This window comes from Triticum aestivum, chromosome 5A, assembly GCF_018294505.1.
Source record: "Triticum aestivum cultivar Chinese Spring chromosome 5A, IWGSC CS RefSeq v2.1, whole genome shotgun sequence".
Taxonomy (NCBI): domain Eukaryota; kingdom Viridiplantae; phylum Streptophyta; class Magnoliopsida; order Poales; family Poaceae; genus Triticum; species Triticum aestivum.
In genome coordinates, this window is record NC_057806.1 from 258,226,559 (window position 1) to 258,253,841 (window position 27,283).

Sequence of the window (27,283 nt, forward strand, 5' to 3'; positions counted from 1 at the left end):
GCAAGACGGAGGTCACCGTGGAGCCCACGGTGGCATCACCACTAGAGCCTTTGGCAAGCGAAGACCACCTTTTGTCAGGATAACTTGTACTAGTTGTCTCCCTTCGAAATTGGCCGTTGTGGGATCCCTTCCCGCCTAAACATTTGGGAAGAGGACCAGGGCCTCTATAAATAGGACTAGCCACCACCGTAGTCAAGGATCGGCTCATCTGGGGACAGATCATTCAGACCCTCCTCAGACACACCAGCTCATCGAGCTCAAGGACACCTCTCCTCAGAAGGTTGTTCATCCACTATACTAGTTCAACCCTAGCCCAAGAGGCAATCCACCACACCACACTGGAGTAGGGTATTACACCAGAATGGTGGCCCGAACCAGTATAAACTCTCGTGTCACTTGTTCCTTGGGTAAGACGAGCTAGGCCTTGAGATAATTGCGAGAGCGGGCTAAGGATAGAGAGATCTTCATGCGCACCCCAGAGTTTGAACCTCAAGGAAATGCCAGGACCCGTAATCTGACATTTGGCGCGCCAGGTAGGGGTGCGCCGAAGCTTTCTTGTCCGCCGACCGACCCACCGTTGCCCCGCGACTCTAATGTCTAACGGCCCGAGGACCCAAACCGACCACTGGGTGGCCTAGCCTACCCGGGGGCCGCCATCCGCTCCAAAAGACCCCGACTCTGCGCTCCAGGCGGCCCGCGAAATGCCTAACACCCGCGGGCGCGGGCAACACGGGCCGGCGCCCGGCGCCCTCACGCCATGGCGCACACGCGCAGCTGCGCGATCTTCAGGTTACGCTGCAGCGACGACACCACACACTCGGCGGGAGCAGGCGAACATATGAGCCGCGCTCATCATGGCACGGGAGCTGCTATGGTGCAGGCTAGCAGAGAGCGGCCGCGATGCACTACTGGAGCGAGTCGCCGAGCTACTGGATGCCGCCTGCAGGGGTACGCCGCCTTTTTGCTCCTTGACCACACCCCAGGTCATGGCGGAAGCGCGCGCGAGGCCCGGCCGAGCCCGCGCGCCCCCTAGGGCGTCAAGGGGATCCGACGGCACCGGCGCGGGTCCTGGTGTGGGCCGTCCGGCTGTGACCATGCCATCGCTAGGAGGGACAAGCACCGACGGCCCGCCGCGAGGACGTGCCAGGATGCCACACGGCGGCCACCAGGGCCAAGCGCCTCGACTGGCGGCTCAAGGCGCAGGGTACCTGGGCAGCGGCTCTGGTGAGGTGGCCACGGACGCCTACGTGCCCCTCATGGTGAACCCGGAATACTTGCTGGGGGAAGGCCACAATCCGTTCCCCGGACCAGGATGGGCGGCTAGAGGGCCTGAAGCACAGGTCTTCCCCGAGCCGCCCGGAGGCTTCGCCGACCTCTTTAGCGACGACGATGGTGGGGTACGGTCAATATCTCAGGAGAAAGCTTACGCTAACCCCGAACTGCAGGAGAACCAGGCTGCAACAATAGTTAGAGACCTCAGGGCAGTGGCCCAACCAGTGGCAGGAGTGACGCTCTGGGGGCTGCGCGGGAGAGGCCCGAAGCCAGGCCCGCCCCGTGCCACATGAAGCAAGGTGCTGCACGGAGGTAGGCCCTCTGCCGGGGGAATCGCTAGCGAGCCTCCCCCCCGGCAGAGGACCCGTGGTCGTCGAGGGCGCCGCCACCGTCCTCTTTGCCCCTTGGTCTCGTCCTGGTTTCCAGACGCCCAATGGTGGTCGAGGGTGGCGCAGGGCGGGGCACTCGCCTAGCGATATGAAGCAGGGCTCGCGCCTGTCAAGGTCTCCGCTTATGACACTCTCATGTAATAATGAGTGGGGTTGTACACGCCCCGGAGTCCCTAAGTACCGCCCTCGGGCCTCGGGGGCTCCCACCCACGTCCTAGTGGAAGCACCATGCTCCGCGCTGGCCGTCGACACTGTCCCCCAATGACTATGCTCACAACCAGTGAAAGCACTTAGCTCCGTGCTAGTGGGAAGACAAGAAGACTAGCTAGGTGCCGGATGCGACCATTTGCTTTCAACCCCTTTTTTGTAGCTCGATTTGCCACCTTTTGGATTTGAACTTGAAGTCGTATTTTCATTTGCAAGCGCGGGGGGCGTCTTCTCTTGTTCGTGTTGATTTTCTGAGCTATCTGGTTCAGTGCCTTGTTTTGAGGCTCGCGCCCGCTACCCCTTTCCTTGCGAGCACCTCGCGAGTAGGGGCTGGGCGTGGTATGCGCGCTACGTGCATAACCTGCTGTAGTTTGGTGCTCGTTTCTCGCGAGGCCCTCTCGGGCGGACTGGCAGGCTCCTCAGAAGCCCGCAACCTCGCGAGCCCGTGAAGGACTCCCATCGGGAGGCCACGGAGAACTCCCCTCGAGTGGAATGCACATCGGCAACTATAAGACCAGTTCGAGGCCTGCCTGGATTGAGGTAAGTTACAACAACGAGCCGTGGAGGAGCTCGTGGGCTCGCAGAGTACATTTCGAGTCTGGCTTAAGGAATAAAACAGTAGTCTTATTACATGAGGGGCTCCCCCTCCCCAAAATGCTCTTACACCTTGAGGGACCGTGCCCGAGCTTTTGCGTGCAGGTTCAAAGCAGAGGAGCGCGGGCTCAATCGGACATGTCGCTCGCAACAACTTCCGAATCACTCCCAAACATGCTGCTGGCACTATCACTGGCGTTGTCTTCACCATTGTCAACCGCGCCGCCTACGTCCGCCATGACCACCACTGCATCGTCCTCGGAAGTGAAAGCCCTGACCAGAGCATCCACATTATCATCCACCCAGCGTGCCAGGTTGTTCTAGATGGCTCCGGGCAGAGTAGCGATGGCAGCGTTGAAGTCAAAGTGGGGGTCGATGCTCGGGAGATGACTGAAAACGCGGGAAAACGCGCGCCCGAGGAGGCCTCGGCTCCTTTCTTCAACAAGCTCATGAGCCCTCTCGGCCCGGTCCTCCAGGTGTGTCACGACGTCAGTGAAGAAGCGGAGATGGCTGGCATAGTCTATTGCGTGGCGATGAGGGTCGTGTTCGTCGCAGATGGTGCCTAGCGCCCGGTTAGCCCTCGCTCTGAGGGCCCGGAGCATGGGAGCGTGCTCGTGCTGCAACGTCTGCCGATGGAGAACTTCCTCCTTGCTCTGCTGCGCGAGAGACTCGGCATCAGTAACCCGCCGCTGAAGCGGGAGCAGTTCGGCACGGGCGGAGGCCAATTCGGCCTGGACGGAGATCAGGGCCGCCGCAGCTGCCTTCTCGCACCGCTCCGCTTCGTCCAGCCTTGACCTGAGGGTATTGGCTTTGCCCTTAGCTCCAGCCTCCACCATCTTCAGCTTCAGGTCATGCATATTGGCAAGATCTGCATGAGCCTTCGCCACCCTGTGGTCGACTTCCTCCTGGATCCTGGCCTCGCGTGCGCTGGCGGCATCCTCCGCCTGGGCGACCTGGCGCTCCCTCGTCTCCAATCTTTCAAGCTCGAGGCTTCGCTCCGTGGCTGCCAGCATCTGCGTCTCCTCGCGCTTCAAGATCTCTTCCTCTTCGGAAGGCGACCCCTTCATTGACACCAAGGCAGCCCTGCGCGCCTAACCTACTACTCCAGGGAGGCGTTCAGAGCTCAGAGCTCCCCTTCGTGCTTCTCTGCAGCCTCGCGGTGGCGGTCAACCTCCCTCACCTCCTCCAAAGCTTGGGCGCTGGCTTCGCGCGAGGTAGCAAGGGATGCCTCGGCCTGCACGATGGCGCGGTCGCGCTGGAGACGCCCGAGGTCGATGGACACCTTCAGCTGGTCCCACTCGTCCGCCAGCCGAAGGCCTTCGGTTTCAAGACGGGCGCCAACATCCACAAGCTCCTCCCCGAGTTGGCTCAGCGCACCCATTGCCTCCCGGAAGAGCTCATGACAGACGGTGTCGCGCCTACACACAAGCTCGAACGCGCGGCCAGGCCCGTCCCCTGCACCAGGGGCCGTCGGAGAAGTTCGATGTCGCTCGCTTGCTGCCAGCAGGGAGCTGGAGGCCGGCGCCTTCCCAGCCGCCCTTCGGACCTCGGCGGAGGACCGGCGGGGCAGGGCCTCGTCGCTCAAAGATGAGGCCAGCGCCGAGGTCGTCCAGCCGCGGGCGATGACCAATGGCGGGCCCCTCGGTACACTCTCCACGCCCTAGGCAAGACCTCAGAGGAGGAACGACAAGAGCGCAGGGTTGAGGCGCCATGCTGGAGCATCCACCTCCTCGGCAAGCCCCACGCCATGTGCGGCAGGCCGGCACGAGGCGCTCAAGGTCAGCGGAGGGCCTAAAGCGGGCGGAGGTCGCTTCTCGGGAGATTTCGTCGCCTTGGCAGAAGGGGCCCTGAGGAACTGCGGTCGGGAGGAGAAGCCGCGCTCAAAAATTACAAAGATAAGGTACTCACTCGTCTATGGCGATGTCCTTCCTCTACTTCAATGGCCGAAAGGCGTTACCGCTGCAGATTCAAGACCCCTTCCTCTTGCGGAGCACTTCGAAGTTCGGTCGGAGCTGGCCGAAGCCCTGGAAGCAGTCACCAATGTCGGGCGTGCCTGGCGTGGCTCCTGAGGAGGCGACCTCAGGAACGCTGGGCCGCGAGGAGTCACCGGTCCCCGCCTCATGGCGACTCGCTAGGGGCCCGGGGGCTTCAGCCTCAGGAGTATCGGACCACGCCGCCCCTGCGGCCGCTTCCTCAGGACAGCTCTCTCGAGCCCCAGATGACAACGATTCGAGAGCCCCGGGCGACGCTGGCTCCTCAGCGGCCGCACTGCCAGTGTTCGATGGTGACCGCCCCCTGCGCCCACTCCTGGGGCGAGCACCACATGGGCGGCGACCAAGGGGCCCACGAAGATGGGGCTCTTGTGAGGCCCTTCATGGCTAGCCAGGCGTAGTCCCCCATTCGTCGAAGGAGGGCATCTGCCTCACGAACTCCATCGTGTTTAAGCAGCAGTACAGAGGCAGCCCTCCTCCGGCATATTGGCTGGCGACGGGCCGTCCGTCAGGAGCTCAAGCACAGTGTGTTGCGCCTCAAGAGGAAGCCCGGGGTCGTGAAGCCTCATGCGGTCCTTGCTGCCGAAGAAGGTCCACATTGGATGAGAATGGCGCTGGAGCGGGGCAATGCGGTGCCGGATGAACTCCTTCACCACCATGGGCGCCATCGCACCGAGATCCTTTAGCCTAGTCAGCCGGCACCAGACATGGGCAAGACACGGGTCGATGAGCTTCTCATGCACCTAGCCGGAGCTGGGTGCAGCTGGCGCCGTCAGAATCAAGAGTAGGGGGCTGCGCACGCCGGCATCCACGAACACCCACCGCCTCTGGAACCCGCTCACAAACGGCGAAAGCTCGAAGTCAATCCCCGCACCGGCCGTCATAGCCACGACCTGGAAAGTCAAGCATCCGGAGCGCTGCTGGGAGTCAGTCGGATGCAACGAGAAGAAGTGGCGAAGTAAGGCCATGGAGGGAGCAATGCCCACCATGGCCTCGCAGCCAAAGCCGAAGACGACGAGAAGGATGATGGACTGAGGATCCAGGTGTAGCGTATTGATTTGGTAGTGAGAGAGCGCGGCATTGAAGAAGGCAGAGAAAGGGGGAATCAAGCCAGCCCAGAGGGCGTGAAGATGAATGGGGGTCTCGGTGGCTGTCCTGTCGACCGCGGCTCGGGATGCGGGCCAAACCACCATATTCCCCCATTCATTGAATTCGGCGGCGACTGCTGGACGAACCTTGTCCATCGCCTCCTAGTTGAGCCAGGGCTTCTTCTTTCCCTCGACGGCAGGCTCGAAGGCTGGCGGTGCTTCGGCTAAAGCCTGGGGCTTCTTCTTTCCCTTCTTCTTCTTCCGGCTCGGCACCATGGCGATGGAGAGGGTTGAATCTTGGCCGGGCTGGAGGAGGAGGCCGTTGCTTTCGGGAAGACGAAGGAGTTGGGGAGTGCGCTGCCAGCAATGAAGGTGGGGTTGTGTAGGCAACGGTGGCCGCCTAGCCAGGCAAATATCACGGCAGCGTGGGGAAGTGGAGATGCCAATGTCTCATCAATCGCCACGTGTCAAGGCCGCAGGCGGTTGGGGCCCGCGGCGCTCCGCACTTGCGCTTTAGCTCCTCGAAGCCAAGTCCGAGCACGCCTTTGGCCCGGGGGCTACTGTCGGCGTCCTGGGAACGGGGGTACCCAGACTTACTTGCCAGCGGCCCAGGGCGTGGCTCCACCAACGGCCTGGCACGGTCCATCTTCATCACCTACCACTCAAGACCCGCACGAGGGGCCAAGCCTTGCGAGGCGGATGACACCAAGACCTCCCCAGGGGCGGCCTCGCTAGGTTGGCTCCTGAGAAGCGGAATATCTATGCAAGGGGCACCTCGCGAGGTCCGCGTGATGTGAGCCATGACGACCGAAGCCAAGTGGGTGCCAGCGGGCGTAGAGTGCCAGTTTCCTCTTTGGTGCTAAAGGGGTAGGCGCAAGCGAGGAGTTCGGAGGCATCATGGAAAGGTTTCCATATCGGTGCAACAAGACCAAGACCAGGAAGACGGCAGGACGGAGGTCACCGCGGAGCCCACGGCGGCGTCACCACCAGAGCCTTTGACAGGCGAAGACCACCTTTTGTCAGGATAACTTGTACTATTTGTCTCCCTTCGAAATTGGCCGTTGTGGGATCCCTTCCCTCCTAAACGTTTGGCAAGAGGACCAGGACCTCTATAAATATGACTAGCCACCACCGTAGTCAAGGATCGGCTCATCTAGGGACGGATCATTCAGACCCTCCTCAGACACACCAGCTCATCGAGCTCAAGAAGACCTCTCCTCAAGAGGTTGTTCATCCACTGTACTAGTTCATCCCTAGCCCAAGAGGCAATCCACCGCACCACACTGGAGTAGGGTATTACACCACAATGGTGGCCCGAACCAGTATAAACTCTCGTGTCACTTGTTCCTTGGGTTCGACGAGCTAGGCCTTGAGATCATTGCGAGAGCGGGCTAGGGAGAGAGAGATCTTCGTGCGCACCATAGAGTTTGAACCTTAAGGAGATGCCGGAACCCGTAATCCGAGAGGTTAGTGTGAGTGAACCGTGTCTGTTGCATCATCCAACTTGTCTAATATTCATAAATTTGGTGAAAAATGACGCGAGAGAGGGTCAGAACACGAACACACTTGCATGTGGACCAAATATATGTATGAAAAGGGTGGTTTCATGTTCAAATACCAAATGCAACTTCGATGTGGCACCTATCTCGCGAAGCGCACGGTATTGCTTGCCCTCCCTCGTGTCAGCGGGAAGGGAATCCTAAGATCTGAATGCATGCCCCCCAGCCGAGGTTCACCTAGCAAAGTGCGAAGTAGCAGTCCCCCTCCACACACACTCACTTTCAGTTGGTGGGCCAGAGGGGTATCTCACCAAGATGGATCGTAAAACAGACCAGGAATAATCCACCTTGGTCGTACAACCTCTCTCTTGTTGTTGGTCAAAGTGATGGCCGTCCATGCGACCCCGAAGATGGGCTAACTCGCCAATAATCACGCAAGTAGCTAGTCCCCGAAGACAACCACTGCCTTTGTGTGGCCCAACCATATGTATGGAGAGGTGTGTTTTGAATGCACAATGGAACAACTTTGGCGTGGCACCGTGCTTTCGAACCATAAATCCCCACACCGAGTGAGGGTTAGGTTGACGATGCATATGTATGTCACACCACACTTCAACCTAACGATGGGGATTCATGCGTGCATGCATGCATAGTATGCACTCAAACTTAATTAGGTCAAAATCTCACCATGACCTATACTACGATAACACGAACCATAGGAAGAATCCACCATAGGTGATCATGGATGCCCACGGGGACCCACGAATATATAGGCTTGTCGCCGATAACCACGCGAGGGAGTGTACCATTCGAAGACAACCACTACATGTATATGTATGGAGGTGACGTGTGCATGCATGTTTAAATACCATTTCACAATATTGATGTGGCGTGTGCGTCAAAAATCGTATAGTCCCCACACAGAGCGTGATCGGTTCATGACGTGTCGTTGTACTAGCCACTTTGACTCGATGGGAGGGATTTATGCATACACATGCATGTGTGTGCTCAAACTGTATCATGTCATCTCAGAGCATGACCTATATATATATTGTATTACAAACAAAAATAATAATCCCCTCCGAAGTCCAATTAACCTCTCTCGTTGTCAGGCAATGTAGTGATGGACCAACAGGGCCCACAGATGGAAAGCATCTATATCGCTGATAATCACTTAAGTGGGTGCGAGAGGACAACCACCATCACTTTGCATGTGGGCCAAACATATGTTGAATACCCAAAATGCACAACTTTGATGTGCACATGCCTCAAAAACCATAAAGTCCCCACACAGAGCGAGGTTCATGAAGCGTACTACATATAATGGTCCCCTTCCCCCTCTTCGACGCATACTATATGCTCGTACCGTAATACAACCAAAAAAGAATCCTCCTTGATGGTGAAATTAATTAACCTCTCCCGATGTAGGTCAAAGTGATGCATGCATCAACGATGGCCTCGTGGGCCCACAGATGGAAGCATCACATGTGAGTGTCCTATCTAGGATAACCACCGCATGCATGCATGTGGCCCAAAGAGGTGTTGTGTGATGTTTGAATAGCCAATTTCACAACTTTGATATGGCGCGTGCTTCGGAAACCGAAAAGTCCCGACACTGAGTGAGGTGTACTTGTTCACAGACGCGTACATATAGTATATATGCTAGTCCCCTCCCACCTCTTCGACATGTACTATATATATACTCTCACCATAACACAAACAAAAAAAATTCTACCTTGCTGGTCAAATTAACCTCACTGCCGGCTGTTCGTCAAAGTCATGGACGACGACCTCACGGGCCCACAAAAAGCGTCACACGTGAGTATCGAGTGTCGTGTAGGACAACCATCGACTGCATGTGGCCAAAACATGTATGTATGAAAGGGTTGTGTAATGTTTTAAATAATGAATTCACGACTCTAATGTGGCACCTGCCTCACAAAACGGCCAACCCACACGGTGCCTCATGACTCGTAGTGTACTGTGAGCCACCCGCCACCCCCAAATACACACACACACACACACACCACGAATCCACCGCAACTATGATGCATGTTAAATTATCCCATGGTGAACATATGTTACCAAAGGAGGGACATTTTAATTTTGAAAAAACAGAGATCATTAAGACATTTTAGTACATTGATTGATTTTCTAGGGGTATAATGTGCAAAAATCAAATTTGAGCTACATGCACACGTGACAGTGCACCTAAATGGATTGCAAAAACACATGTGTCTTACTTGGTGCATGTTTACTCCCTGTGCAAGAAATTTCAAACATTGAGAATCTTGATTTTTAAATTCTAGTACATCCAAAACTTATTTGAAGTTCATGAACCTTATCGTGTTGTCATATGGACACCAATACAAGGTGGCATTATACTTTTTTTGTCAAATTTGAGACCAGTTTTGATGTAATATTTATCTTCTTACAAATGGGAGATTATTAATAATTGGGAACCAATATCCCAAATGGATTATTTATTCGAACAGTGAGCGTTAGACCAACAATGGATACGTGTCATGATTCGGTTAAGCAATAAAGCGGCAGCATTAATCATCCAAATAAGAAAACAATATACGTGCTGCCATGCTGTGCGAGAAGGTGTGAGTTGATGGGACGCATGCAAGCAGTCCGCCGCGCAGGCAAACCGAGAGGCGTGCATGCAAGTGTGTGAATTGATGGAGGCGTGCTTGCTGCGTAGTGCCATCGGGAGGCATGCGAGTAGCCGTGTGAAACGACGGAAGGCATGCCATCAGTCCGGTGCGCAGGCTCACTGGGAGGCGAGCCAGCGGTTTGACCGCCATCCGCCTCTTTCCCACTACTCCATATTAATGGTGGGCCCGAGCGGACACACCCCATCCTCGTTACACACACAATCCTCTCTCTCCGTTTGCATCCTGGCCGCTGCTCACAGTCTTCAAAGCCGTCAGTGTATGAGGATGCCACCGAAGCACCCCATCGGAGGGAGTGGCGACGCCGGGGCTGCTGAAGCACCGGAGAACAGCGTGGAGATGGAGACAGAGGTTGTCGTCACCACCGGCGAGGTATCGCTGCACCCTGGCGTCATCAATGGCGTCGAGCTTCCACAGTCGGAGGCCGAGTTTCACCCCGACTCCGGTAACGACTCAGGCAACGACCCCGGCGACGACTCCAATGACGGCGGACAACTAGTTAGTCATCTATACCCATTTATGTGTCAAATAGATCCTAGGGTTTCTCTGGTTAATCCTGCCTCTCCCTTTTTGGAATAGGAATCCTATTGTTATGTTCTCCCAATCCATGAAATCTGAGTAAGTTCCGTTAGATCCGTGTAGTGTATTGATTGTTTGAATGGTACTAGGGATAAGTGATTAATTGTTTCATCTATGCAAATGGCTTCTGCTAGTAATTCGACTAGGGTTAGTGTTCGTGCTAATAATTCCTAGCCGGGACTTGACAATTGATTTTAAATGACCTACTGGTACGTCCATTTTGCATCATGCTTTTATATTGATATTTATTGCATTATGGGATGTTATTACACAATACTTATGCCTTTTCTCTCTTATTTTATTAGGTTTACATGAAGACGGAGAATGCTGGCGGCTGGAATTCTTGACTGGAAAAGGAGCAAATATTCTAGACCTATTCTGCACAACTCCAAAAGTCCTAAAACTTCACGAGAATTATTTTAGAATATATAAAAAATATTGGGTCAAGAAAGCACCAAAGGGGGCCACCAGCCATCCAGAAGGGTGGGGGCGCGCCCCCTGCCTTATGGGCCCCCTGTCAGGCCTCCGGTGCCCATCTTCTACTATATGTTGTGTTTTGACCTGGAAAACATAAAGAGGAAGCTTTCGGGACGATGCACCACTGTCTCAAGGCAGAACCTGGGCAAAACCAATCTAGGGCTCCGACGGAGATGTTCTACCGGGGAAACTTCCCTTCGAGAGGGGGAAATTGAAGCCATTATCATCACCAACGATCCTCTCATCGAGAGGGTGTCAATCTCCATCAACATCTTCACCAGCATCATCTCCTCTCAAATCTTAGTTCATCTCTTGTATCTGATCTCTGTCTCAAAACCTCAAATTGCTACCTGTGGGTTGCTAGTAGTGTTGATTACTCCTTGTAATTGATGCTAGCTGGTTTATTCGGTGGAAGATCATATGTTCAGATCCTTAATGATAATTAATACTCCTTTGATTATGAACGTGAACATGCTTTGTGAGTAGTTATCTTTGTTCTTGAGGACATGGGAGAAGTCTTGTTATAAGTAATCATGTGAATTTGGTATTCGTTCGATATTTTGATGAGATGTATGTTGTCTCTCCTCTAGTGGTGTTATGTGAATGTCGACTACATGACACTTCACCTTGATTTGTGCCTAGGGGAAGGTATTGGGAAGTAATAAGTAGATGATGGGTTTCTAGAGTGACAGAAGCTTAAACCCTAGCTTATGCGTTGCTTCGTAAGGGGCTGATTTGGATCCATATGTTTCATGCTATGGTTAGATTTATCTTAATTCTTCTTTCGTAGTTGCAGATGCTTACGAGAGGAGTTAATCATAAGTGGGAGGCTTGTCCAAGGAAGGGAAGGACCCAAGCACCGGTCCACCCACATGTCAAATTATCAAAGTAACGAACGCGAATCATATGAGCATGATGAAAACTAACTTGACAACAATTCCCATGTGTCCTCGGGAGTGCTTTGCTTTATACAAGAGTTTTTCCAGTCTTGTCCATTGCTACAAAAAGGATTGGGCCACCTTGTTGCACCTTATTTACTTTTGTTACTTGTTACCCGTTATGAATTATCTTATCACACAACTATCGGTTACTGATAATTTCAGTGATTTCAGAGAATACCTTTCTGAAAACCGCTTGGCATTTTCTTCTGCTCCTCGTTGGGTTCAACACTCTTATCAAAAGGACTACGATAGATCCCCTATACTTTTGGGTCATCAAGACTCTTTTCTGGCGCTGTTGCCGGGGAGTGAAGCGCCTTTGGTGAGTGGAATTTGGTAAGGGAACATTTATATAGTGTGCTGAAATTTACTGTCACTTGTCCCTATGGAAAATAATCCTTTATGGGGCTTGTTTGGGGTATCTTCCCCTCGAACGGAAGAGAAAAGAGTTGCTCCTCAATGTACTGCACCTACTAAAAATATTTATTATGAAATTCCTTCGGGTATGACAGAGAAACTGCTAGATAATCCTTATGCACGAGATGGAACGTTACATCTTGATATGCATCTAATTTATGTGGATGAAGTTTGTGGATTATTTAAGCTTGCAGGTTTGCCTGAGGATGATGTTAAGAAGAAGGTCTTCCCTTTATCTTTGAAGGGAAAGGCATTGACATGGTATAGGCTATGCAATGATATTGGATCTTGGAACTACAACCGATTGAAATTGGTATTTCATCACAAGTTTTATCCTATGCATCTGGTTCATCATGATCGGAATTATATATATAACTTTTGCCCTCCTGAAGGAGAAACTATCGCTCAAGCTTGGGGGAGGCTTAAGTCAATGTTATATGCATGCCCCAATCATGAGCTCTCAAGAGAAATTATTATTTAGAATTTTTATGCTCGGCTTTCTCGTAATGATCAATCCATGCTCGATACTTCTTGTATTGTTCTTTTATGAAGAAGACTATTGAATTCAAATTGGATTTATTGGAAAGAATTAAATGCAACTCTGAAGATTGGGAACTCGACTGAGGTAAGGAGTTAGGTATAAACCTTAAGTTTGATTGTGTTAAATCTTTCATGGATACCGACACATTTCGTGATTTTAGCGCTAAATATGGACTTGACTCTGAGATAGTAGCTTCTTTTTGTGAATCTTTTGCTACTCATGTTGATCTCCCTAAGGAGAAGTGGTTTAAATATCATCCTCCCATTGAAGTGAAAGTAGTAGAACCTATTAAAGTTGAATAAGAAACTATTACTTATAATGTTGATCCTATTGTTCCTACTCCTTATATTGAAAAACCACCTTTTCTTGTTAGAATAAAGGATCCTGCTAAAGCTTCAACTATGGTTCATAAGAGTTATACTAGAACACCTTCACCCCCTAAACAAATTAAAGTTGAACCTAGTATTGCTATGGTTAAAGATCTCTTGGTTGATAATATTCATGGGCATGTTATTTATTTCTATGATGAAGCTGCTAGAATTGCCAAACCTGATATTAAAGATAAACATAGACCTATTGTTGGCACGCCTATTGTTTCTGTTAAAATAGGAGATCATCATTATCATGGCTTATGTGATGTGGGTGCTAGTGTGAGTGCAATTCCTTTTACTTTATATCAATAAATTATGAATGATATTGCATCTGCTGAGATAGAAGATATTGATGTTACTATTAAGCTTGCCAATAGAGATACTATTTCACCAATTGGGATTGTTAGAGATGTTGAAGTCTTGTGTGGGAAAATAAAAAAGCCTACTGATTTTCTTGTTCTTGCTTCCCCACAAGATGATTTTTGTCCCATTATATTTGGTAGACCCTTCTTGAATACTGTTAATGCTAAGATGAACTGTGAGAAAGAAATTGTTACTATAAGTTTTGGGGATATGTTTCATGATTTTAATTTTTCTAAATTTTGTAGACAAGCCCATGAGAAAGAAATGCCTAGTAAGGATGAAATTATTGGTCTTCCTTCTATTGCCGTGCCTCCTACTGATCATTTAGAACAATATTTCCTAGACCATGAAAATGATATGTTTATGGATGAAAGAAAGGAATTATATGAAATAATCTTTAATCAAGGGCATGTTTTGAAACACAATTTGCCTGTTGAAATACTTGGAGATCCTCCTCAACCCAAGGGTGATCCTGTGTTTGAGCTTAAACAGTTACCCGATACTTTGAAATATGCTTATCCTGATGAAAAGAAGATATATCATGTTACTATTAGTGCTAAACTTTCAAAGCATGAAGAAAAGAAATTATTGAAAACTCTGAAGAAGCACCATGCCACTATTGGATATACTCTTGATGATCTTAAGGGCATTAGTCCCACTCTATGTCAGCACAAAATTAATTTGGATCCCGATGCTAAACTAGTTATTGATCATCAATGATGGTTAAATCCTACGATGAAAGAAGTGGTAATAAATGAAATATTAAAGCTTCTCGAGGCAAGTATAATTTATCCTATTGCTGATAGGAGATGGGTAAGTCATGTTCATTGTGTCCCTAAGAAGGGAGGTATTACTGTTGTTCCTAATGATAAGAATGAATTGATTCCACAAAGAATTGTTACAGGTTATAGAATGGTAATTGATTTTCGCAAATTAAAAAAAGCTACTAGAAAATATCATTACCCTCTACCTTTTATTGATCAAATGCTAGAAACACTATCCAAACATACACATTTTTGCTTTCTAGATGGTTATTCTGGTTTCTCTCAAATACATGTGTCAAAACAAGACTAAAAGACCACTTTTACTTGCCCTTTAGGTACTTTTGCGTATAGACGTATGCCTTTTGGTTTATACAATGCACCTGCTACCTTTCAAAGATGTATGACTGCTATATTCTCCGAATTTTGTGAAAAGATTGTTGAGGTTTTCATGGATGATTTCTCTGTTTACGGAACTTCTTTTGATGATTGCTAAGAAACCTTGATCGAGTTTTGCAGACATGTGAAGAAACTAATCTTGTTTTGAATTGGGAGAAGTGCCACTTTATGGTTAATGAAGGTATTGTCTTGGGGCATAAGATTTCTGAAAGCACTATTGACGTTGATACAACTAAAGTATATGCTATTGAAAAGATGTCGTGTCCTAAAGATATCAAAGGTATAAGAAGTTTCCCTGGTCATGCTAGTTTCTATAGGAGGTTTGTTAAAGACTTCTCTAAAATTTCTAGGCCTCTCACTAATCTCTTGCAAAAAGATGTTCCTTTTGTTTTTGATGATGATTGTGTACAAGCATTTGAAATACTTAAGAAAGCCTTGATTTCTGCACCTATTGTTCAGCCACCTGATTGGAATTTACCATTTGAAATTATGTGTGATGCTAGTGATTATGCTGTTGGTGATGTTCTAGGGCAAAGAGTTGATAAGAAATTGAATGTCCTTTGTTATGCTAGCAAAACTCTAGATAGTGCCCAGAGAAATTATGCTAATACTGAAAAAGAATTTTTAGCAGTTGTTTTTGCTTGTGATAAGTTCAGATCTTATATTGTTGATTCCAAAATAACTATTCACACTGATCATGCTACCATTAAATATCCTATGGAAAATAAAGATGCTAATCATAGACTTATTAGATGGGTTCTCTTGTTACAAGAATTTCATTTGCATATTATTGGTAGAAAGGGAGCTGAGAACCCCGTTGCAGACAACTTGTCTAGGTTAGAAAATGTTCTTGATGACCCACTGCCTATTGATGATAGCTTTCTTGATGAGCAATTAGCTGTCATAAATGCTTCTCGTAATACTCCATGGTATGCTGATTATGCTAATTACATTGTTGCTAAATTTATACCACCTAGTTTCACATACCAGCAAAAGAAAAGGTTTTTCTATGATTTAAGACATTACTTAGGATGACCCACACCTTTATAAAGAAGGAGTAGATGGTGTTATTAGACATTGTGTATCTGAGAATGAATAGGATTAGATCCTATGCAAGGGCCACTCCGACGCTTACGGAGGACACCACGCTGCAGATAGAACTGCACGTAAGGTATTGCAATATGGTTTTTATTGGCCTACTCTCTTCAAGGATGCTCGTAAGTTTGTCTTGTCTTGTAATGAATGCCGGAGAATTGGCAATATTAGTAGACGTTAGGAAATGCCCATGAATTATTCACTTGTTATTGAACCATTTGATGTTTGGGGCTTTGATTATATGGGACCTTTTCCTTCCTCTAATGGGTATACACATATTTTAGTTGTTGTTGATTACGTTACTAAGTGGGTAGAAGCTATTCCAACTAGTAATGCTGATCATAACACTTCTATTTAAGATGCTTAAAGAAGTTATTTTTCTGAGGTTTGGAGTCCCTAGATATTTGATGACTTATGGTGGTTCAAATTTTATTCATGGTGCTTTCCGTAAAATAATTGCTAAATATGATGTTAACCATAGAATTGCATCTCCATAGCATCCTCAGTCTAGTGGTTAAGTAGAATTGAGCAATAGGGAGATTAAACTGATTTTGCAGAAGACTGTTAATAGATCTAGAAAGAATTGGTCTAAGAAACTTGATGATGCATTATGGTCTTATATAACTACTTATAAGAAACCTATGGGTATGTCTCCGTATAAAATGGCTTATGGAAAAGCATGTTAATTACCTCTCGAACCTGAACATAGATCTTATTGGGCAATCAAAGAGCTCAATTTTGATTTTAAACTTGCCGATGAGAAGAGGTTATTTGACATTAGCTCTCTTGATGAGTGGAGAACCCAAGCCTATGAGAATGCCAAGATGTTTAAGGAAAAGGTTAAAAGATGACATGACAACAGGATACAAAAGCGTGAGTTTAACGTAGGTGATCATGTTTTGCTATACAACTCTCGTTTAAGACTTTTTGCGAGAAAACTTCTCTCTAAATGGGAAGGTCCTTACATTATCGAGGAGGTCTATCATTCTAGTGCCATCAAAATCAATAACGCCGAAGGCACAAATCCGAAGGTGGTAAACGGTCAAAGAATCAAACATTATATCTCAGGTACTCCCATAAATGTTGAGACCAATATTATTAATACCATAACACCGGAGGAGTACATAAGGGATACTTTCCAGAATGTTTCAGACTCCAAAAAGGAATAGGTATGTGGTACGGTAAGTAAACCAACTCCAAAAAGTTTCCAATGGTAATTTTTCTCTATTTTGGAATATTTAAAAAATTAGGAAAATTAAAAGTAGTCCGAAAGATGCACGAGGAACCACCCTAGGCACGCCTCCTACCTTGTGGCCACCTCGTGTACCCTCCGGACTCCGTTTTCTTGCACAATACTTCTTTTGGTTGGTAAAAAATCATATGTATTCACCCAAAGGTTTTGACCATCGTACCACGACAATATCTCCTGTTTTCATTTTGAGCTATTTTCTGCCAGAGTTTTCAAGGCCAGGCATCATGTCTTCCCCCTCATCCAACAATGGGGACGATGATGCTTGGCTGATGAAGATAGAGATGAAGAGAGAAGAACTTGGGGAAACCAATGAGGATGATAAGATCAACAAGGTCGCGGGAGATCATGCTCCGGCAGCAGAAGAAGAAGACATCCTTCAACCATACTACAATCATCTTACCCCTGCTGAAATTGAAGCTTTCTAGATCATTGAAATAGTTCATGTGCAAAATAAATATCTGACTAGTGAAAATATTCTGTTGCAAGAGCATATCACCGCCCTCTAGAGAATTATTTGTAGATTGGAGTATCTCCTATGCTCGAAGTGTGGCACTACTTCATCAAAAACTGCATCATCACCACCTCCGAAGAAATAGACATAAATACATGGGTATGGGCACTCCCCTTGGCAACTGCCAAGCTTGGGGGAGGTGCCCCGGTATCATATCATCATCACACCTTTACCTTTATCGTTTTTCTTAGTTTGATCCTTTTGGTTATATCTTGATCTAGTAGAATGAAGTTTTAGTACGATCTAGCTTTGAGTTTTGTTTCGAGATCTATCTATGTAATCGAGTCCGTGAGTTATATATAATAAAGAGTAGTTTTGAGCTGAGGGCTTTGCTATTTTGCTATGATCTTGAGGAATAAAAGAGAAAAAGAAATAAATTATCATATAATGATCTTATGGAGAGTAATGACTTTGCATATAAGGAGTGTGATGAATAAAATTTGCTGAGAGTTTACAAACATAGTTTTGGTCATTGTTGCAATTAATAGGAAGTAATAAAGAAAGAGAGACTTCACATATAAATATACTATCTTGGACATCTTTTGTAATTGTGAGCACTCATTAAAATATGACATGCCAAAAAGTTGATGTCGGACAAGGAAGACAACATAATGAGTAATGTTTGCTTATATCTGAATAGAAGTTATATTGTCATGGATCCTCCAACATGTTGAGCTTGCTTTTCCCTCTCATGCTAGCCAAATTCTTTGCACCAAGTAGAGATACTACTTATGCTTCCAAACATCCCTTAAACTAGTTTTTCCATGAGAGTCCACCATACCTACCTATGGATTGAGTAAGATCCTTCAAGTAAGTTGTCATCGGTGCAAGCAATAAAAATTGGTCTCTAAATATGTATGATCTATTAGTGTAGCGACCCGATCCCAATGGACCGGAGTCTTTGTGCTTCTGTGTCATCCCTGGATCAGTATGCTGACACACACAGTACTCGAGGAATTATAAAAGAGTTCAATCACACACTTTATTACATCGAGGTCCTCAAAAGAGTATTCATTACAATAATATGGCTGAAGGCCACCTAAATAAAATGACTGCGGAAGCTTCGAAGGTAAATGAGTCCATCCAACTCCACGGAAAAACTGAGTGCAGAACAACGACCTATCGCACCTTACTTTGCGTCTGAAAAATCTGCAACATGAAACGTTGCATCCACAATGGGTCAATACATTGAATGTATTGCCAAGTCACACCCAAAGTATGAAAACAGACATATCATCTACATGCAAGGATATAACAAGTGGATAGCTCTAAGGTTTATTTTGCATAAAGGCAATTTTGTCCTACTTCTACTCACTAGCCAAATTTTATTCCGTTACATTTTTATTAACCTATTGTTAAATTGGACCGCCTCTAACTTAACCCACCTATGAGAGCCTCCGAGGATCATAGGTTCCCAAATTATTATTTCCATGAGAGCCCCCGGGGATCATGGTTTAATTAAACCCACATCATAATAATTATGTGGGATGAGAAGATCTTCCAGAGGTTTCAAGTCCAGTTGCTCAATGTTGTCCGTAACCGGGTAAACGGCTAATCATGATTAGTTTGTACACTCTGTAGAGGTTTGCACACTTTTCCCCACAAGACTCGATCTCCTCCGTTGAATTCCTCGCACTGCCTGATGTTTGAGAACCGGGTGATCAAGACATAATCTTTTCGAAGAGGTCCTCTTAATCAATAGATAGGTCGGTACACCTACAATTTCCCTACATCTGCTAGCCTATCATGGCAAGGTTTCCCACAGTTACTCAACTATGCCAGAGCCCATAATGGCTTGTGGCTGCACACGGAAGCTACTTGATATGAAACATGTCCAACCTTTTTGAACCTAGGAGGCATTCCCCACCTTTTCCTGAGTAATCCAGAGCCTCCCAGAGGTTACATACTTCTCGACTGGTCCCAACAAACCTTTTCGCCCAGAGGATTGATTAATTGGTATTGCAGAGCCTCCGAGGAAATACAATACATGTAAGTTATTAATGTAGTCATTGCTCAAGTTCTCTCGCAACTCTCATGAATCACACGGTACCCAATCCACATCTACCATAGCATGGCTAAGAAATAACTACACTATAATGATTCCTGTTTAACATGGCATAGTAGTCCTGCACATGCATACTATTGTGTTGATAGAGGGCACTACATGCAATGTAAAAACATAGGATTGGTATGATCAAAAATGCAAACTTGCCTGTTAAAGTTGATGACGTACCGCACTCAATGTCCTGACAATTCTACTCTTGGCACTCCGGACAATCTAGAGTGAGCAAGCAATAACATACATAAGCACTCATGCACAAGATTCAAAGAAAAGATCTCGAAAAACTTCGAAAACAAGCAAATAGCTCTTGCAAACATAAAACAATTTTCAACAGTACTAAAATTATGTGGATTAGATCTTCATAGAAAGTTTAGGTGAAGAGCTTCGATTTGCAAAAAGAATCAACTCAAACGGAGTTACGAAACTCAAGATATGATCAAAAGAAGTTCAAATTCAAATCCATTTGAATTCAAAATTTCAAACTTCCAAAAATAAACCGAGTTGGTTTTCTGGATAGATGAGATCATGCTGAAAAGTTTGGCGTTGGTTTCATCGAATTCGGACAAACGAGCAAAAATTAATGAGAGTTTGAAAAACAGTGACTAGTTTGTAAAAGGAAACTAGCGAATAGGTCCCTGGCAGAAAATAAAAGAAAAAGAATAAATCTACCGAACGAACGTTCGCTACAAAACCTAATTTGACAAAAACCGTTCGCTAAACAGATCTAAACAGAAAACGTTCTCTAAATGAAATAAATAAATAAATGAAACGGGTTTTTTTTTTCAAAAATTAAACTAGATCAGTTCGGCGGATTTTACCAGCGAGGTAGGCCGTTCGACGGCGGCGGCGAGGGCGGCTTCGGCGGCGACGGTGGCGCTCGGGACTCCGTCCCGAGTCGGAGGCGGTCGGGGCGCCGCCCTGGGCCAGCTGGACCGCGACTGGCGAACTGGACCGGCCCGGTCGGGTCGGTCCTAACCCTTTTTTTATAAAACCTTTTTCTAGAAATATGAAAAATAAAAAATATATTTTCAAAAATTGTAGAGCAATTCACAAATAACTAGGGCCTTATTAGTGACCTTGTGAACATTTTTCTGGGCTTAAATGCCTAAAATAAAAACAAACATTTTAGTACTAATAAAACTGCATAAAATAAATATCTTTGCAAATAAAAATCCAATAAATGTATTTTGTCTCAAAATTCAATTCCCAATATTTCTATTCAGTTTTTGAAGAAGTCATGTTATCTTCTCTCATTATTTTATTTATTTGAAATTATTGGAAGTTAAAATTGATGCAAATCAAGTTTTATCCAAACCCCACTTTGCAAAAATAAAACATGGGTCTTTTCTAAAACTTCCAACTCTCTTGATTGGTCCTTGAGTTTCTTAAAGTCCCTTGGATCAATTTCCAGCAAAAACAAAATTCAAAAATGCACAAATTATGAATGCATATGAATGATCTAATTATTAACATCCAAATTGAAAATTGGGATGTTACAAACCTACCCCCCTTAAGATGAATCTCGTCCTCGAGATTCGAGGTGGCTAGCAATAGGTTAGGGTCGGGTTCTCAAAAAAATCCATGTACAATATCCTGCTTGAACCATGCTTGATACCCGTACTCCCTTGATATAAATGAAAATTATGTACAATACCGAGAAAATGATCATACTCGAAATCTTACCGAAGACTGGGTTGTTATGTGCTCTTCCCATTCTGGTGTGGTTCACATGGCCTATGTTGAAAGGGTTGGGCTTCTTTTCTCCAGATTTTCTATTCTCATTCCTTTGCTCCGGACAATCTCTGGCAAAATGTCCTGGCTCCTGGCAATTGAAGCATCTTATCTGGCACATGTCCTTCATGGGTGTCAAATGGTTGGATAACTAGCTGGTGTTCCCTCCATTGTTATTATGTCCATTTCCATCATGAGGATGGCCGGTGTGGTTATGATGGTTGTGACCATTAGGCTCGTCCCATACAGATTTGTCATATCCAGAAGTAGGTGATGAAATATGAGGCTTCTGTTGAGCTCCATAGTTGTACTTGTTATGTCCGTGCTTCCTCTTGCGGTTCTCCATCTGCTGCTGCTTTCCCTCCAGAATGAGCGCCTTGTCTACTAGCTCCTGATAGTTGTTGAAGGTAGCAACTATCAACTAGAAACTAAGATCATCATTAACTCCCTCCAAGAACTTCTCCTACTTTGCTGCATCAATGGCCACATCTTCGGGAGCATACTTGGCCAACATGCTGAACTCGTCCACGTACTAAGCCATTGTACGATTTCCCTGGCGTAAGTTGCGGAACTCACGCTTCTTTAGACTCATGTCTCCAGCTAAGACATGTGAAGTGCGGAAAGCCTGCTGGAACTGAACCCATGTCACATTGTCCATGGGAAAGGTGGTGGTGTAGTTCTCCCACCACGAAGTTGTTGGTCCATGCAGCTGATGTGCGGCAAAGCGCACCTTCTCAGCATCAGTGCAACCTGCGGTGGTCAGCTCCCTTCCGATCTTGCGGAGCCAGTCATCAACAACAATTGACTCGGTGCTGCTAGAGAACACCGATGGATTCAACCTTAGGAAACGGGTTAGGTTGTCAACTAGGGTTGGTGGCGGTGGGTTGTTGTTGTTGCCTTGGTTCTAGATGAGCATATGCATCAAGCCATTCTACTGTTGGATCAACTGGGTGAGTTCCGACGGAAAGTTAGATTCGGGGTCATGTCTCGGAGGTATCTGATGGGTTTAGAGTGGATAGGAATTTAGAATAGAATAAGGGCCTAATGAGAATTTACACTACCCATATGCATATGAGGCAAATAAATTCCAAATTAAACAATTCACACAAGGCACACCATACAAAACCTGCAGGTAAGGTCATATCCAGAAGAGATATGATCTCATCACACTACCGCAGAATCGTTTATCGGTGTCACTTTACTTGGTAGTGGTGGTCAAACTAGTTCTCCTGAAAACAATGTCAGCTCCAGCTTCATCTTTGTCAGGGTCGTCTTCAAAGGGCATGATCTATCTTGTTGAAATAGAGAAGAGGTAGAAATGAAAAGAGAAGAGTACAAGACGAACAGATATATAGGGAAATCATAAAATAAGTTTTTTCTTCCTATGACTTTTCCACTCCTAGTGGTCGCATCCTACAGTCAGCGTGTGCTCTGATACTGATGCGGAGCATCCTATGGACATCACCATGTCAAGAGTCCATTTGGCAAGTGACTCGCGCAACATCTACTTCGCATACATGAAGGTGAATCGTCTCCTTTACACGTGCTCACTTGACTCCTTTGAGGATGGTATAGTACTTGACACCCCTCTCGTGTGCATGCATAGGTATTGTTGGAACTCTACAGACGATGAGGAGTTGTTCGAGCACAAGTGTACGACTACACCATCCGCGAGGGAAGCGTGGAAACGAAGATGGAAGAATATAGAGTTGCAGAGTCTACAGTGGATGGACGACCGACGTGCCACTGGACGTCTGCCACTCTACAGCAGCCGGACGACCGACGACCACGTGACGTCCGACAAATCCCAGTGACCAGACGACCGATGCTGGCCGGACGACCGGTACCACCAGTCCAGAGAAGAATCGTCGGAAGTCCGACGCCCTCCGGACGTCCAGACCCCTGCGAGCGACTGGACGTCCGACACTACCTGTGCGCAACTGGGCCTTTGGCCTTGTATCCCTCTCCCACTTACCCCTTCGTGGCTTAGACTATAAATAGACCACCTCCACCTCCTTTCTAAGGTTAGCAGAGTGATAGCTCATTTGTACGTGAGCTTTGCTCCTACCTTCTCCTCTTGAGAGAGAGAAACTACTCCATTAGAGGCCAAGACCTCCTCGGAGAAGATCCCGAGGGATATCAAGGCTCCTTCGGGGAAGGATCTATCTAGATCATCAAGCCCCCATCTCCTTTGGACTTGGGATGAACTTTACCTTGTATCTTTCCCTTTGTTGTTCATGTACCTTGTGGATCTTGTGTGCTTGATTGTCTAGTGGATGTGTGATTGTACTTATTCTTGAGTGTTTCCCCTTGTGATTTCTCCCCATTCTTCCCCATGTTCTTTGTGTTCTTCGAGGGAATACACTCCAATCATGAAAGATCGGCCTACATAGGTTAGCCCCGCATCATATGGTATCATGAGCCACGTTCATAACGTATTTGGAGTGCCTCCCATCGTTTTCTAGCCTTCTTTTGCTTGATTTTGTCCTAAATTTTGAAAATCCCCACTAAAAATAGCCCCAATATTTTTTTTGTGATTTGTTGGTTTGATGAAGTTTTGTTGATTTCGATCCATGAATTTGCTTGGTTTCGAGTGGATCTAGCATCTCCCCAAGTTTCCCCATCTTCCCTCCACGAAATCTCATCAATTTTGACCCCAAAATCCTCAAATTCCGCCCAAAATCATGTCCCGGAGCTCAAATCCCGCGTTGACCCCGACCCACCGGACGTCCGACCTTTACCGGACGACCGGAGCCCCAAACCCGAGCTGAAACAGTGGATTTCCGAGCCCGGCCGAACATCCGTCCATTACCGGATGTCCGACACCTGTAGATATTGACTTTAGCTGATTTTTGTTTCGTCCATAACTAATTCATCCGGACTCCGATTTTGACGTTCTTTAGCTCGTTTTGAAGCTCTTGACATCCTCCATCCCACAAAAATACTTTCAACATCATTTGACTCCATCAAAGTTTTGCAGCTTTGGCATGTTTGCCTAGGCTTCCACCACATCACCCGCATAACCACCATAGCCTTCCGCAACCTAACTCATTTTCTTCACCATAGCATTAGTGGTTGCTTGAGTAGTGATTTGAGTCTCCTAAGGTGTTTCGGATATTTAGGGACGGTTGCTTCTTCATCAACCACCACCATACCTTCCGCGTAACCTTGCCAACCATACACTTCCACTACCCCAACTTAACCCAATTTTGTTTGAGCTTGTTTGAGTTGTGGCTTGTGTCTCCTAAGGTGTTTCGGCTACTTAGGGATGGTCACTTCAACATCGACTCACATAACCCAACATAACCTCCACTTCTGCATTACCGAGTGCAATGCCACCACCGCTTTCCTCTACCACTATTTGACATTTGAGATTTTGAGTTCGCGGTTTTTCCATTTCTAAGGCGTTTCAGCTAATTAGGAGCGGTTCGAAATCGAGAACACCACCACTCATCATCGCCACGAGGTCGTCATTGTACATCATAGATGGTAACCTCGACGACATCATTGTATATTCCCCTTGCAATTGCATTGATAAACCCTAGCCCATTTTGCGTTACTTACCTATCGAGACTAGCCATTTGAGTATTGCCGGCATCGTTACTTGTGCACATTAGTGATCATTGATCTACACCTTCCATTCCATACATATCATATCATCTTGGTATCATATCATCTCTTGTGTCACAAGATTGTTCCCGCATATACACAATTGCTATCTTGGTTTGTGCATTTCGCATTATGGCCATATCAAAAAAAAAGAATAAGCTTTTAAGCAAAGAAAAAGAGAAAAACAAAGAAGCTTGTAAGCAAAAGCCATAGAATCGTATCATAGTGCATTACAATATATCGTATGGTATCATACTTGATCATCTTGGATCATCTTGTGCTAAAGCACCGGAACATACATACATAGTATACTTGAGATAGAAAGTTTATCCATTTTGCATCTTATAGGTTGTGCACAAGTGTCGTATCCGCCTATTGAGAAATCATGCTAGCTTCTCTCTTGAGTTGTGCAACACGAGCATTTTCCGTGGATTCCACATTTTGTGCTCATTCCTTGGTTGCACGACCCCATTTATCTATCTGTGTGTGCGTTTCCGTGTGCCATTCATTGCTATTGGTCTACTTGTCTCACTTGCGAATTTGTGAATCTCTTTCAGCATTATTGACTCTTGCTAACATTTTACATCAAATTTTTGTGCCACTATCCTCACCAAGCTACTCCATAAGCTTTACTTGATAGGTGCAAGTGAACAAGTCTGGTACCAATTCCACTATTCTTTCATTTCACATTGAGTGAAATAGGATACATCCTCAACTTTCGAAAAAGGTAACTTGGTATTGTTTATCTCATTTCCTACTCACCTCTACTCGAATCTTGTGATGGATATGCAAGGCATTTCACCTTCGGTCTATGATAACAACGACGAATTCGATACCACAAACAACTTGAATGCCAAAATGGATGCTCAAATGGAGGAAATCAAAGCCCTCATCAAGGCCTACAAGCGGTCTTCCTCATCTTCGAGAAGACACTCAAGTACACATGCTTTCAAGCTACCATCTCCGGCAAGATCACATTGGCATCGACACCACCACCGACAAGGACGTGAAGGTCAAGAGCTCAACACCAACAACCGCTCAACGAGTTCACCATCTCCCTTAGCATCTTTGCCAAGCTGCTTCAAGGCATCTTCGCCTACGGACATACGACATCTTCGCCCACAAGCACCTCAAGAGAAGATCCCCAAGCTCAAGTCCGTGACTTCTATGAGCTACTACGACCTCGACACCGACCACGAGATTCCTTTCTATGGGACTCAAGAACCCGAGGAGTATCTCGAGTGGGAGCGCTTGATGGACGACTACCTCAAGCTACATCAAGTTCATCCCGAAGATCAAGTGAAGTGCGCCACAAGGAACTTCCACGACTACGCGTACACATGGTGGCTTCACAAACCTTCAGAGAGCTACGACATGAGATGGCCTAAGATGAAGAGAGCTTTGCGGGAAGGGTTCGTGCCTCCAACCTACACGGAACAACTTGGGCGCCAATTGGAGAACACCATCCAAGGATCCAAGTCCATCGACTCGTACTTCAAGGAGATGAAGATTGCCTTGCGATGAGCTGGCCTGGACGACCCCATTTCGATGAAGTTCCACTTCATGATGGGATTGAACAACGACGTCTCCAAGAATATTTTCCTCGAGAACTACAAGTCCCTCGACGACAACTACATTGATGCTCTCAAGGCAGAACAAGAACTAATGAAGGCCAAGGCTTCTCCACCCCAAGCTCACTTCACGATGACCAACCTCCATGAGAACGAGCATGAGGATAGCACCACCAAGATGCCCAAGACCAACAAGCTCCAAAGACGATGCTCCCAAGTTTGACTCCACCACCATCCCTCTTCGTGGCATTAACGATGCCGAGTCTACTTCGACTCTTTTTCAAGACGGTGCGGCGATAAGTACGACTACGGAGACCCTCAAGGACCAAGCTTTGGAGGCGAGTGTCAGTGTCAAAACTAGTAGATCTTGGGTAGGGGGTCCCGAACTGTGCGTCTAAGGTCACTGGTAACAGGAGACGGGGGACACAATGTTTACCCAGGTTCGGGCCCTCTCGATGGAGATAATACCCTACTTCATGTTTGATTGATCTTGATGACTATAAGGATTATAAGAGTTGATCAACCATGAGATCATAATGGCTAAACCCTAGATGTCTAGCCTACATGATTGTGTTCGTCTCTACGGACTAAACCTGTGACGCCCCGAGACCGATGTGCCAGGTGTCGTCTAGTTATTCGCTGACGTTGCCATGTCATTTGCTTGCGTGTTGCATCTTATCATGTCATCATGTGCATTGCATCATCATGTTTTCAAAACTTGCATCGGTCCGGGTCTCCCAGTTCTCTTTGTTGTCCGTTCTGAGCCCAGACACACTTGCACGCGCCCGCGGCTTGTCCGAAATATTATTTTATAAGTGGCCAAAAAATGTTCTCGGAATGGGATGAAAGTTGGCGTGTGGTCTTATTATAGAATAGATAGACCGCCTG